We start from the raw sequence: 13663 nt of genomic DNA on the forward strand, positions 1-13663 counted from the left end.
ACTGGGTGCCCTCTGGGCTGGTGCCCACTGTGTTCCAGCCACGGGGTGCCACCACTGCCATATTCAATCCTGGGAGTGTCACCACCACCACATCCACACCATGGAGTGGCATCATTCCCACCTCTAATTTAAAACCCCCCCAACCACACTTCTCTCCCCCACCCAGTCCACTCCTCGACTTCTCATTCTTCAGACTCTCACAGATTTTGCTGGAGGTTTCCAAGGGAAACCACCTTGTTCCTTCTGCTGCTGGATGTGTGACCTTCCCACACGGGACCAGCAGCTCCTGCTAATTTCTGGAAGATGTTGTATTTGGAATATTCCAGGAATCCCAACAACTGGAGTAACACAATCGCGGGAGATTCTCAACTTTCAGTTCACACTCCTCCCAAATTCCTCGTCCCCCCCCTTGTTTGTGGGAAAGAGCAGGAAACTTGAATCCAAGGGAGGAAAGACCATTAAAAAGGGAAAAATCTCACGGTTTTCTGAATGCCTGGGACTGCAGGCAGGGCAGGATTTTGGGAAGAACCGAGCAGCAGCTTCGATGAGAGTTCAAGTGAACGGTTATAAAGACGCTGCTGAGCACAGACATCTGCACAGCCCAAACTCCCCTGCAAATTATTTTAACAAATTCTTTTAAATTTACTGGAAAAGTGAAACAGTCCTTTCCCTGCACTCTCAAATCACTCATCCAGGTGGCTTATAAAATCCAGCTGCAATTTTTATTTTGGAGGGCTCGCGCGATCCAAAGCCGGCGCCGCACTTGCCATCTGCGGCGCGTGCTGCCGAGCCCTTGGCCAACTGTCAGCCCGAAAATAACACACCAAAAAAAAAAAACCACGCCATTATTTCAAATTAAAGGACCCCCACGACAAACAGAACTCGAAAGGGATCAGGTGGGGAAATCAGAACCTGAAAAATCTCCTCTGAGCGAGCGTAAATTTAACGGCACCGGGTGAGGTGTTGGTGCCACGTCACCCCCAGCACTGAGAGGAGCTGTTATTAAAATAAAAAAGTGGGTTTGTTTTCTGCTCACAATCCAAATAGATGCTGCACTTTAGTGCCTCCATCTGAAACTGTCACAGGGCTTTACAGGAAGCCAAACAAGCCTCCCTTTTTCCGGGAAGGGCTCGTATTCCCTCGCTGAAGATGGAGAAGCTGAGGCGGCCACTGCCACGCTGGAGGAGGTCCACGACAACCCAAACTCCTCCTCTGCCCTCAGGAGTTGGAGGGTGTTTGCTCAGGGCTCTGGCACAGAAGGGTGACAGGTCCCCCCTTGTCCCTACACCACTCCCACCCTAGTGGCACAAAGGTGCCGAGGGTCTGGATCCCCTTTTGGACCCCCCCCCCCGTGTGATCTCTTGGCTTTTTGCCTCCCAGCCTTCCTGTTCTCCAAGGTTTTTGCTCCTTTTGAGGTGAGATTCACCCCCTGAGCTCTGCCCATCTCCAGCCTGGTAACCTGAGCAAGCTCTGCCTGTGGTCAGTGCAGAGGGAGAAATCCTCCTCGTCCAGAGAAAAAGTGGATCAGTGGCACCATGGGAGAGTTCACCTCCTACAGCCCCTGCATGGAGCCCACCCCTCAGGCCTCTGGATTGGTGGGAGCTGCATCTCCTGGTGGGACTTCCCTAGGAGGGTGGGGAAGGGCTGGGATGGATTTCCCAGAGAAGCTGTGGCTGCCCCTGGATCCCTGGAAGTGCCCGAGGCCAGGTTGGACAGGGCTTGGAGCAACCTGGGCTGGTGGAAGGTGTCCCTGCCCGTGGCAGGGGGTGGCACTGGGTGGGCTTTAAGGTCCCTTCCAACCCAAACCATTCCATGATCCCATGACTCCATCCCCAGCAGCCCAACACCCTCCTGCTCTGCGCAGGGGAGAGCGAACCAGCTCAGCCCAGGCTGCCCAGCCCACGGTGCTGCATCTCTACAGGGGATCCAGGAGCAAAGAACAGCGGGAAAAATATCCAGCTGAGGGGAGGAGAAGGGAGAGGGCAGCGGGTCGGCCGTGGCAGCCAGCACAGAGTGACCCTGCACCGCAGGGTGAGGGGGCACAGCCAGGCCAGGGGGGGAGAGCTGAGCCAGAACCCCAGACTGGCACCAGGGACGGGCTCTGCAGGGGATGCAGCAGTGCCAGGGCTGAGCACTGAACAGCAGGAGCCTGATGGAGACAGACAGGGATTCAAGGAGAGGGCAACATTGAGGGAAGACAGGAGGGGATGGCGGGGTGGGCGAGGCGGGCGCTGCTCCCCCGCTGCCTCCTCCCCATGCCCTGCACACCCAAACCCCTCTGCTCTCCCCAGGTTTTCTCTGTTTGCTCCCTGCTCTTGCACACACACACACACAGGTGCTTCCTACCATGGATCCACCTGCGGAATCAGCTTCCTGCCCCCCGTCCCTCATCCCTGTTTATTCGCTTCCGCCGCTTCGAGCTCCGCTCTGGAAAAGCGTCTTTTCCTTTCCGAGAGCCAAGAGGGATAAAGGACAAGCAGGGCTGGGAGAGGAGGAAGGGCTCTGCTAAGCCAGGGGGGAAAAAAAAAAAAATAACAGTAACCTTTGTTTAAAGTACAGCACCTTTCTGGGCATCTGTCTCGTAGTAGAGAGCGAGTGAGTCTGGGAGTGAGAGGGATGTGAGCACACACACACCCGACTGCAAACACACACACACAGATGAGCCTTCGGGGAATTGTGTGAACTTTTGAACCAGAGATGCAGAGACAGAGCCTAGCCTGTTCCCACTTTAATAAACAATTTTTTTTTTTTTCTCCCCCCCTTCAATTAATTAAGGTTTGGAAAGAGAAAAAAAAAAAAAATCGCAGAAGAGAAGTAATTTAGCACGCGGAGCGCACTTTACAGATGGATCCTACCTTTGGATGCTTATTAAATCTATGCATGATTGCGCTGCAGAAAATTAATCGCATTGTTTTTCACTATTCAGAGGGGTTTGCAAACAGCACAGAAAATGATGCAGGGCTCTCCCATCCCCTACCCCCCACACCGACAATAAGGACACAAAACCCAATTCCTGCCCCACCTGCCCCGGGCCGGGAGGAGCAGGTTTGCACCAAGAGAAGCAGGTTTGCACCAGGAGGAGCAGGTTTGCACCAAAAGGAGCAGGTTTGCACCAGGAGGAGCAGGTTTGCACCAGGAGGAGCAGGTTTGCACCAGGAGGAGCAGGTTTGGACCAGGAGGAGCAGGTTTGCACCAAAAGGAGCAGGTTTGCACCAGGAGGAGCAGGTTTGGACCAGGAGGAGCAGGTTTGCACCAGGAGGAGCAGGTTTGCACCAAAAGGAGCAGGTTTGCACCAGGAGGAGAGGGTTTGCACCAGGAGGAGCAGGTTTGCACCAGGAGGAGCAGGTTTGCACCAGGAGGAGAGGGTTTGCACCAGGAGGAGCAGGTTTGCTCCGAGGCTCCTCACACGACCCTCTGCTGTGCCAGCGTTTATTTTCCAGGCTCCAAAGCCCCACTGCCCGAATTTCTCACTCGGTGTCTGCTGAACTCTCCAGCTCAGAGTGGAGGGTTTTACCTGGACCACTCTGAGTGAACCCCAAACCTCTGGTCCTTTGGCAACCCAGTGTCTGGCTGGAAACGGGCAAGGGAGTGAAAGAACTGCCCAGGGAGCCCTGAGGGATCTGGATCCCATCAGCTTCAATAAAAGGCTGTCGTGCTCTAGAGATGGAGCTCAGCTCCAGCCTCCCCCTCCTCCTCCTCCTCCTCCTCCTCTTCCTCCTCCTCCTCCTCCTCCTCCTCCTCCTCCTCCTCCTCCTCCTCCTCCTCCTCCTTCTCCTCCCACTGCACCCAGGCTGTCCCAAAACGAGCCTCGTGCTCAGCTCACAAGGACCATCACACTCTTCAGCTCACGAGGACCAGGCTCTTCCAAAGGAGTCAAGAACCACCACCAGGTTTTCTTCAACACACCCCGAGGTTCCCTCTGCACCAAAGCCTCCCAGGCCAGCTCCACTTGGTTGGGTTTTTAACAGGAACAGCTCCCCAGCAGTGGCAAACCCACCACATTCCCTTAAAAAAGCCAGGACACCTTTGAGCTGGTTCTCTATGGGTCAAAAATATCCCAGTCCCTTCTTCTCCTCATTTCTTACCCCCTCCCTCATCCCAGCAAAGAAGGTACAGGAGTCCACAGCTTTGAATCCCATGGACTGGGAATTGGGAATATTTACAAATAATTCAGAGCATGAGTGGCATCTCAAAGGAAAGGGGGTGGGGAAGGAGTTGGCCCAAAGAGAAGCAGCAATGGGAGGAATTTTGTAGAGGAAATGATGTTGAGGTGGGCATTCCAAGCAAATACTCTTCCTTCCCAGAGATAAACCCCCTGAAAAAGCAGGACCTGGGAAAACTCTCAGCAACCCACAAAACCCACTTGGCTGCACCCTGGTACTAATGTGCTAAAACTCTGCTAAATGCCAGCTAAAGAGGTCATATCAGCCCTCCAGCAGGGCTAAAACTGAGGGAAATCAGGAAAAATAACGAGCTCAAAACTTGACATTATCAGCAACCATAAAAGGAGGGCTCCTGAACCAACACAGCAAAGGAATATGTGGAAATCAGGGCTTCTCTTGCCTGGATTTTGACATTTCCAGTGACCACCTGCGACTTCATGCTCTGTTTTACAGAGGCACAAACCATCAGGCAGGAGCTGTTTGTGTCTCACTGAGAGGAAAGGGATGGAGGCAGAGACTCCCAGCACAACACTGAGAGTGTGAGTGTGAGTGTGTGTGTGTTCAGAACATCCTGAATGCAAGAAATGACCTGCAGGGCTGGGCTCTAATCAGGCCTATCTGGTGCACACAGGAAAAAAATACCCCCGAGAAACCAAGGGCAGGGGCCACGAGGTGGTTTGAGGATTTAATGTGATAATAACTTGAGTTTCCTCTGGTTGGATTCTCCGTCCTCCACCTCCACACGCTCTGCAGGATGGACTGAATCCCCACCCAGGCCACCAGCAACACCCTGAGAGTGGAAGAAGGAAAGTTTGGCACACGTGGCATTGGCTCCTCGTGGCCACGACCCGAAGGACTCCCTTTATCTTGGGCACAGACAACAGAATTCCAAAAACTGGTGTAAATAAACAAAGCCACGCAGGTCCCACCTGCACCAGCCAGCAAGGGGAGAGGTCAGCAGCACAAACACCACCCTGCTGTTCCATCCCCACATGTCTGGGGGTGGAACCTGCCCCAGCCTTGTTATGTTGCCATAAACCTTAAAAAAACCTCTGAGAGCTGGAGATTTTGTGAAGATTTTTGGTCTGGAGCAGCCTCAGAAAAGCCTCGTCTTCCAGCGCTGCCCAATTAACCCTCCCGCTCATAACGAGGTTCAGACGCACAAAAACAGAAGCTGAAGAACCCAAAAAAGGCCAAAAAAGGATGGAAAAAAATCCCCCAGGTTTTCCCAGGGCTCTGAGGGAGCGAGTGACCCCCGGGAAGGGACCCCAGGAGCTGCACAGAGGGGGGGGCAGCACTGCAGGGGCTCCTCTCAGGTTTGCTGTTAAATCCCTTCCCTCGTGGGCATCCTGCTTTTAACAAACCCGGGGCAGAGATGCTGTGCCCCTGCCCGGGACAGGGAGGGGACAGAGCTCTGCCCCCTGGCAGAGCCCCTGCCCGGCCCCAGCAGCTCCTCTCCTGCCTGGGAGCACATTTCAGGCACAGACCCAGCTGGGATGAAAGCAGGAAAAGGCTTTTCTTGGGCTGGAAGTGCCCACAAAAGGAGTTTTCACCAAACACAGCCCTGGTGCTTTACAACCCACAGCCCTGTTTGCTTTGCCACGGCCTCCTGGCACAGCTCTGCCCATCTCAGTGCATTAAAAATTCATCTGGCACAGCAAATAAATATAAAAATAAATATATAAAAACTGGATTTTAGCAATGTGAGGCCGTGACATGAATTGCTGGGCTGGTGGTGCCTCTGCTGCTTTTCTCTCTGCCATCCCTGATGCAACTAAAAGAGGATTAAAAAACCACAAAAATCCCGGGTTTGGGTTTCCTCCTGCTGCCCAGCTCGGGGGGTGAGAGCCCCACACAACCACACACACGGGGAAAACGCTGCTCCTGGTTTTCCTGCATCCCACTTTTCCATCAGAAACCACCAAAGTCCTTCAAATCAGGGAAATTAGGGAATCAGGAGAGCAGCTTGTGCCTCCTGCATTCCACTGGGAAAGGCTGAGGTCACACCAGGGAGAAGAGGGATGAACACTGGGGAGTTGTCAGTGGGTTTGGTTCATTTTATTTCGTTTTTCTTGTGTGTTTGGCTTTTACAGAGACACAAAACCGACTCCACCAGCCCCAGGTGGTGACAGACACTGGCAAAGGGACCCTCAGCCCCTCAACCTGCTCCTCAACCCACACAACCACACACACAGGGGGAAAATGCTGCTCCTGGTTTTCCTGCATCCTGCTTTTCCTTTGGAAACCACCTAAGTCCTTCAAATTAGGGAAATCAGGAAATTAGGAGCTTGTGCCTCCTGCATTCCACTGGGAAAGGCTGAGGTCACACCAGGGAGAAGAGGGATGAATCCTGTGTTGTCGTCAGGGGGGTTTGGTTCATTTTATTTCGTTTTTCTTGTGTGTTTGGCTTTTACAGAGACACAAAACCAACTCCACCAGCCCCAGGTGGTGACAGACCCTGGCAAAGGGACCCTCAGCCCCTCAACCTGCTCCTGGCACGACAAAGGTCTCGGTCACAGCGACGGCAGAGGGTTTGCAAAAGTTGTTTTACGTCCTGGTTAGGGCCCTACATCTCTTCACTTGTAATAATGGGGTTATAACAACAATTTTTAAAAATAAGACAATGAAGTCCCACTGATAAAATGGGCCATAAACAGGGATCTATAGCCTGCTTATTGCTGTGTAATGATGAAATACGGCTCGCTCGCACTTAGCTGCAAGAAGGATTTTATTTTTTTTCAATGCTGCATCTATTAAATAAATTATCCCTAAGTTCTGGTGTCTGGGAGACACCACACGTGGCTGGAACTTCCCACTGCGTGGCCCAGGTGGGGAACAGAAGGAAATAAAGCCCCATCCTGGCACTTTCCATCCAAGGTTTCCGGAGTGTTTCACGGGATCACTCACGGGGTGGTTGGGGTTGGAAGGGACCTCAAAAATCATCCTGTTCCAAGTCCTCTGCCATGAGCACCTCCCACTAGACCAGGCTGTTCCAAGCCCTGTCCAACCTGGCCTTGGACACTTCCAGGGATAGGAAGATATTGTGAAACTTTAAAACTTTATGGCACAGAGGAACAAATGGGACACGGGGGGGAAGGAGAAAAAACGTTCCCTTTTAGGTCAAGCACAACCACATAAAAGGTTAAAACGGACACTCTACTCCCTAATTCCTGGTGGGGAACCCCCAAGAACCTCTTGCTCCTGTTTTCCTCCACCCCAAGAGATGTTCAGGGACACAGTCCCATTCCCTGGGATCCCCTTGGGGCTGAGGACTGGTCCCTGTCTCCAAACCACAGCTCTCCCAGTGCCAGCTCTCCCTGGGATGAGGATCAGCATCACCCCCGGGGCCTTTGGCCGAGTAGGTGACACTGTCAGGGCTTTATTTGCATTGTTCAGAGCAAGCTGAGGATTTCCACAGCTGTTCCCAGCTCTTTGGAAGGCACACTCAGGCCCTTCAGACACCTCAGCTCAGGAAAGCAATTAAACATATGTGTGGTACTGGTGACAAATCATCCCCTGCTCTGCAGCTCAGAGAGGGGGAGAGAGAGAATTATTTCCCAAATTATTTCCCAGCTCGAGTTCCTCAAGTTCAGCAAAGGTGGGCCAAGGCCTTTTTGGGACACGTGGAGACTTGGGGTTCACCAGAAAGGTGAAGGGAAACACCTCAAGGGGGAGATTTTCCTTCCTGGTAATAATGTTCACCCTGCCAGCAGAACAAACCCAGACTGGATCCTGGATTCTTCCCTGGGAGGGTGGGGAGGGGCTGGGATGGATTTCCCAGAGGAGCTGTGGCTGCCCCTGGATCCCTGGAAGTGTCCAAGGCCAGGCTGGACAGGGCTTGGAGCAACCTGGGCTGCTGGAAGGTGTCCCTGCCCATGGCAGGGAGGTTGGAACAAGATGATCTTTAAGGTCCCTTCCCACCCAAACCATTCCATGATTCTGTGATATTCCTTGGATTTTCAGAGCAAAAGCAGTGCCAGCCCCAGCTGAGGCAGCTACAGAGCAGGGATGACAGAAAGCCCCATTCCTGCTGCCTGACTCCAGGGAACTGCCCTTCCCAACCCACTCCTGCCTGCCCAAGTCTCCTCGTTTGGAGACTTATCGGTGCTCCCGAGGTAGATGTTCCTCACCCAGATTTGTCCTGGCAGTGCCAGCCCTTCAGCCTCCTGCCAGGCTCCAAAATCCACCAACCCTGAGCTCCCAGTCTCCAATCTCAGCTGCCACTCCTGAGCCCTTCAGCCCCTCGTGGCACCAGGGCTGGGTCTCAGCCGGGTCCCCACCAGACTTTTTTGGGAAATCTGTGCTTTCCCGTGGGCCAGGTGGAGCAGCAACAACCCCAGTGACACCGGGGCAAATGCAGAGACAACAATTAGGGAACATCCACCACTTGGGGAGCCCAAACCTTTTAAAAAACCCCCAATAAATACGGGCCAAAGGTCGTCGCTACGAAACTCGGGGGGGGGGAAACTGAGGCACGAAGGATTCTGCAGCAATTCTGACCCAAACCAGTGACAGAGCAAGAGCAGGGACCCCTCCTGCCCACCCACAGCACCCATCCCCTGCCTCCTGCCCACCCACAGCACCCATCCTCTGCCTCCTGCCCACCCACAGCACCCATCCCCTGCCTCCTGCCCACCCACAGCACCCATCCTCTGCCTCCTGCCCACCCACAGCACCCATCCCCTGCCTCCTGCCCACACACAGCACCCATCCCCTGCCTCCTGCCCACCCACAGCACCCATCCTCTGCCTCCTGCTCCTCACACCGGCGCTGCCATGGAACATCTTGGCAGCAGAGGGATGAGAGGAGGGGAACAAACCCGGGAACGAACCCAGGAACAAACCCAGGAGCAAACCCAGGAGTAAACCCAGGAACAAACCCGGGAACGAACCCGGGAACAAACCCGGGAACAAACCCGGGAACAAACCCAGGAACAAACCCAGGAATAAACCCGGGAACAAACCCAGGAACAAACCCAGGAACAAACCCGGGAACGAACCCGGGAACAAACCCGGGAACAAACCCGGGAACAAACCCAGGAACAAACCCAGGAACAAACCCAGGAACAAACCCGGGAACGAACCCGGGAACGAACCCGGGAACAAACCCGGGAACAAACCCGGGAACAAACCCGGGAACAAACCCGGGAACAAACCCAGGAGCAAACCCGGGAACAAACCCAGGAGCAAACCCGGGAACAAACCCGGGAACAAACCCAGGAACAAACCCGGGAACGAACCCGGGAACGAACCTGGGAACAAACCCGGGAACAAACCCGGGAACAAACCCGGGAACAAACCCAGGAACAAACCCAGGAATAAACCCGGGAACAAACCCAGGAACAAACCCGGGAACAAACCCGGGAACAAACCCGGGAACAAACCCGGGAACGAACCCAGGAATAAACCCGGGAACAAACCCGGGAACGAACCCGGGAACAAACCCGGGAACGAACCCGGGAACGAACCCAGGAGCAAACCCGGGAACAAACCCAGGAACAAACCAAGGAACAAACCCGGGAACGAACCCGGCTCTTCACGTCTCGGCCCAAGGTGCCCGCGCCGAACGACCCGAAATCCAACCAATTTGTCGGCCCTTTCCAAGGGCTCGGGGGGAAGGGGAGGATGGAGGAGGAGGCCTGGACTATCTTTGGGGGTTGCCATGGCTGCAAGGTCATCCTTCCAGACTTGGCTCTACCAGCAGAGTTCAGACGGGTCAGCGTGTGACCGGCTCAAACCCCGAGGTTAAAAGTTCAAGCAGCGAAGGGAAAAACCAATATGTCCACGCAGGGTATGCTGTACAATTTATTTCAATTTACATCAAGCCATGCATATAAAATTTAGATAAATTCTATTCAGATCTGATGTTGCCTGACACACAATGTATGCAAACAGATGTCTTTGGGGCTTTCACTCAGCTTTGGGGAGGAGACGGGGTGCTAAGTTAATATATATTAATAATATATATAAATGTTGGGGGGGTGGAAAAGTCCTTTTATTGTTTTAGGGAAGAGCCGGACGGAGGTTTTTTAGGTTTAAAACCGCCGCCTTCCCTTCTCCCTGCTTTTAATTTCTCCCCTCCCTTTGTAATTTCCCCAGCTCTCCCAATCCACCCGGTGTCATATTAAGAAAGATAATGAGTATTTACAACTGCAGCCCTGCTTGTCACCGCAGTTATAGCCTCTATTTATATCCCGTGCCACTTTCTCCGGATTCCCGGTGACTGATGGCTTTGATTTATATTTGAACGCGGTTCCCCCCCCCCTTTCTCGCCTCTCTCCTTGAGGTCCCACCTTCGGGGGGGAGGGAGGAGAGGGGTGGCTGCCACTCGGTGCCGTGGCCACGAGATGGCTCCTGGACCCCTTCTCCGGCCACCTCCGGGGGCTGCAAAGGGGCCGGGAATGCTCCGAGGGGCCGGGAATCGCGACACGGCCCCGGATGGAGCGAATTCCACACCCCCCCCGGCTCCATCCGAGCACAAACAGCACCTGAACCTCCCCACAGAACTCCCCCCAAGCTGCTGCTTCTAAGGAATAACAGGTTTAAAAAAAAAAAAAATAAAAGGAAAAATAATATGGGGTATTATTTAAAAAATAGAGCACCCAAAATCCCCCCCGGAGAAAAGGCTGCGCCGCGAAAAAATTCCAAGAGTAAATTTTCCCCCGGTTATTAACTCGCTTAGGTGGGGTTTTTTTGGGGCTGGGAAAGAGGAGAGATGAGGGAGGGGAGAAAAAAAATGGGAGAGACAGAGGATGCTAAAGGGGACCCCTTTTCCCTGGAGGGGCTGGAAAAAAAAGCTGGAAAAGTTGGTGCCCACCCAGGCACCGCAGGGTCGGGTCCCAGCGAGCCCCTTCCAGCCGGGAGGAGCCGCAGGGTGAGGCCGGAATGATAAAACTGGAGCCTTCTGCAACCACGGGCTTTTAGGGAAAAGGAGCCAGGGTTGTTCCCAGAACTCCTCTAATGGGAACCAGCCCCACTGTGAGGGGTGCTCGATAACCAGGAGCTGCCGCTCCTCGGCCGCCGGAATTTTCCAGCTGGAATAAGAAGTGCATCTGCACTCCTGCATCCAGCAGCAGCTTCCTGACATTTGACAGGGGTTTCTTTTTTAAATAATAAAAAAAAAAAAAGCTCCTTTAGCCTTGACAAATGACCAGAAACCGTTAAGTTTGGGTAAGGCAGCAAATTAAAACCGACTCGCCTGAAATAAAAGTTGGGAGGGGTTTTTTTCTCCTTTCTCTTTTTTTCAGCTGCTTTCAGGGGTAAAAATCACACTTGCAGGTGACCAATAATTTTCTAATCATCGCCTCTAGTTTTTTTTTCCTCTGGAAAACGGCGAGGGGGAAAAAAAAAGAAAAAAAAAAAAACCATTCACAAATTCTTTACTTAGCCCCATAAATTTGAACAAACCTCCAGTCAGTTCGCTGTTGAAGTGAGACGACGGGAATTTCATACATCAGAATATAAATCCAATTCTCTTTACCTGCCAGGATTTCCTCGGAGAGCAATTCCAAGGTCACAAAGAATGGGCCAAATCCTCAGGTCTTTTATATTCAGTTTTATTTAGTAATTATTCTGACTTGGCTGCGAGTTTTTGCCCGTGACCCACAGCCCAGGAGCAGCAATGCTGAAGGAATGGTTTAATAAAGACCTCGGCCTATTAAGGGAAAGAATATTTGGGTCAAATGGCAACAATCGGGCCGGGAGCACGAGGGGACGGTTGTGTTCCAAACGTTACATCCCAAACCTTCCGAGCCCAGGAGGGGAAATTAATGATCTCCCCCACTTTTCAGTGACTTAAAAACGAGGCAGTGAAAGGGTTTCAGGACCCTCAGTTCCTCGGGATGGACAAAAAGTGCCTGATTTTCATCCCCCCTGTCAGTTCTGACGAGCGCCGGGCGGACAAACAGCCAGCTCCAATTCCGGCCCTTCCCCTCCATCCAGGAGGATTTGGGCAGAGGTTTAACTGCCTAAAAATATATCTGTGTATATATATGTGAGTTTCGTTTTGGGCTTGTTTGGTTGGGGTTTGTAATTTTGTTTTGTTTTGGTTTTTTGTTGTGGTTTCGTTTCCTTCCCACGGAAGGAACGATAAACTATAAAAAACAAGACAGGGGAGATTTCGAGGTGCTCGGAGTTTCCAGCTCGTGCATTTTTGAGGCTCTGCCTTAAAAATTAACATTTCCACCGCTCAAATAAATAAATAAAGGTATATAAAAATAAATAAATGGAATAAAAAAGCATTTGCCCTCTCAGCCACCCCCCCTCTGCCATGATGTGCCGGCCGCTCGCTGGAAGCTGCGAGAAATAAGATTTACTGCAGCAAAGAAGAAGCTTTTCACTATATTTGTAGCGAGTGTTTCTTTTCTATCAGTTCCAGACTCCGGGCTCACAGCATCCCCTTGAAGAACAGATGTCCTGGGGACGTGGAACCATTCATCCTAAGCACAGTTTGGGGGGTCAGTCCCGTAGGAGGCGACAGCCAAGAGGGCTCTACAATTGGCATGAGAAATCTACTTTTCTGATGAGCTGGAGAATAATATAAAAACGGAGCATTGCTGTGAGCAAAGGACGCTAATTTGCTACACTACTGGATGTGGCTGGGGAGAGGCAGCAGGGGGGGAGAGGGAGAGGGAGGTGGTGGGGAAGGGGGGAGAGAGAGAGAGAGGGGCTGGAGGAATAAAATTCCACCCAGTTACAGACTCAGTGTTCGAACCTGCTCCCGGTTCTTCATCAGCATGAAAAATTACAACTGTGACGAGATTTTTCTCTGTCACCGGCGTAAATGTGCGATTACAGCTGTTCATATTTTCACTCTAATGAAGGGTTGCACATTTAAATGGCGAGATTTATTATATATCCTGCACCGCCTCTGTACATGCAAAACTGTTACCCCGGCGCCTCGAGCCGCCGCTTGTTTATCCTGCCGTCAATTAGCATTTTTCTCAATTTTTAAATAATAAAAAAAATTTAAAAAATTAAAAAAAAAAAATTTAAAAGCCCTGTTTCGGCACTGGCGGGTTTTTCTGGGTTGGTTTGGGTTTTTTTTTTTTGGGGGGGGTGTGGGGGTGTTTTCAGAAGGAATAAAACGAAACCTCGAAAATACGAAGGGAGCGGGGAGGGAAAAAAGTAAGGGAAGGGGAAAGTAAGGGGGAAATAAGGGAAGGGGAAAATAAGGGAAGGGAAAGGTAAGGGAAGGGGAAAGTAAGGGAAGGGGAAAGTAAGGGGGAAACAAGGGAAGGGAAAAATAAGGGAAGGGAAAAATAAGGGAAGGGAAAAGCAAGGGAAGGGAAAGGTAAGGGGAAAATAAGGGAAGGGGAGAGTAAGGGAAGGGGAAAGTAAGGGAAAGGAAAGGGAAGGGGAAAGCAAGGGAAGGGGAAAATAAGGGAAGGGGAAAGCAAGGGAAGGGGAAAGTAAGGGAAGGGAAAGGTAAGGGAAGGGAAAAATAAGGGAATGGAAAAATAAGGGAAGGGAAAAGCAAGGGAAGGGGAAAGTAAGGGAAGG

The 13663-nt window shown here is 52.1% G+C and overlaps 1 protein-coding gene across 1 annotated transcript in view; it reads right to left on the reverse strand.

The window, feature by feature from the left end:
* The window catches only part of SKAP1 (src kinase associated phosphoprotein 1), a 158301-nt gene that overhangs the window by 96542 nt on the left and 48096 nt on the right, over positions 1-13663 (reverse strand). The gene's annotated exons all lie outside the window — the stretch shown is intronic.

The sequence above is a fragment of the Pseudopipra pipra genome, chromosome 26, assembly GCF_036250125.1.
Source record: "Pseudopipra pipra isolate bDixPip1 chromosome 26, bDixPip1.hap1, whole genome shotgun sequence".
Classification (NCBI taxonomy): Eukaryota; Metazoa; Chordata; class Aves; order Passeriformes; family Pipridae; genus Pseudopipra; species Pseudopipra pipra.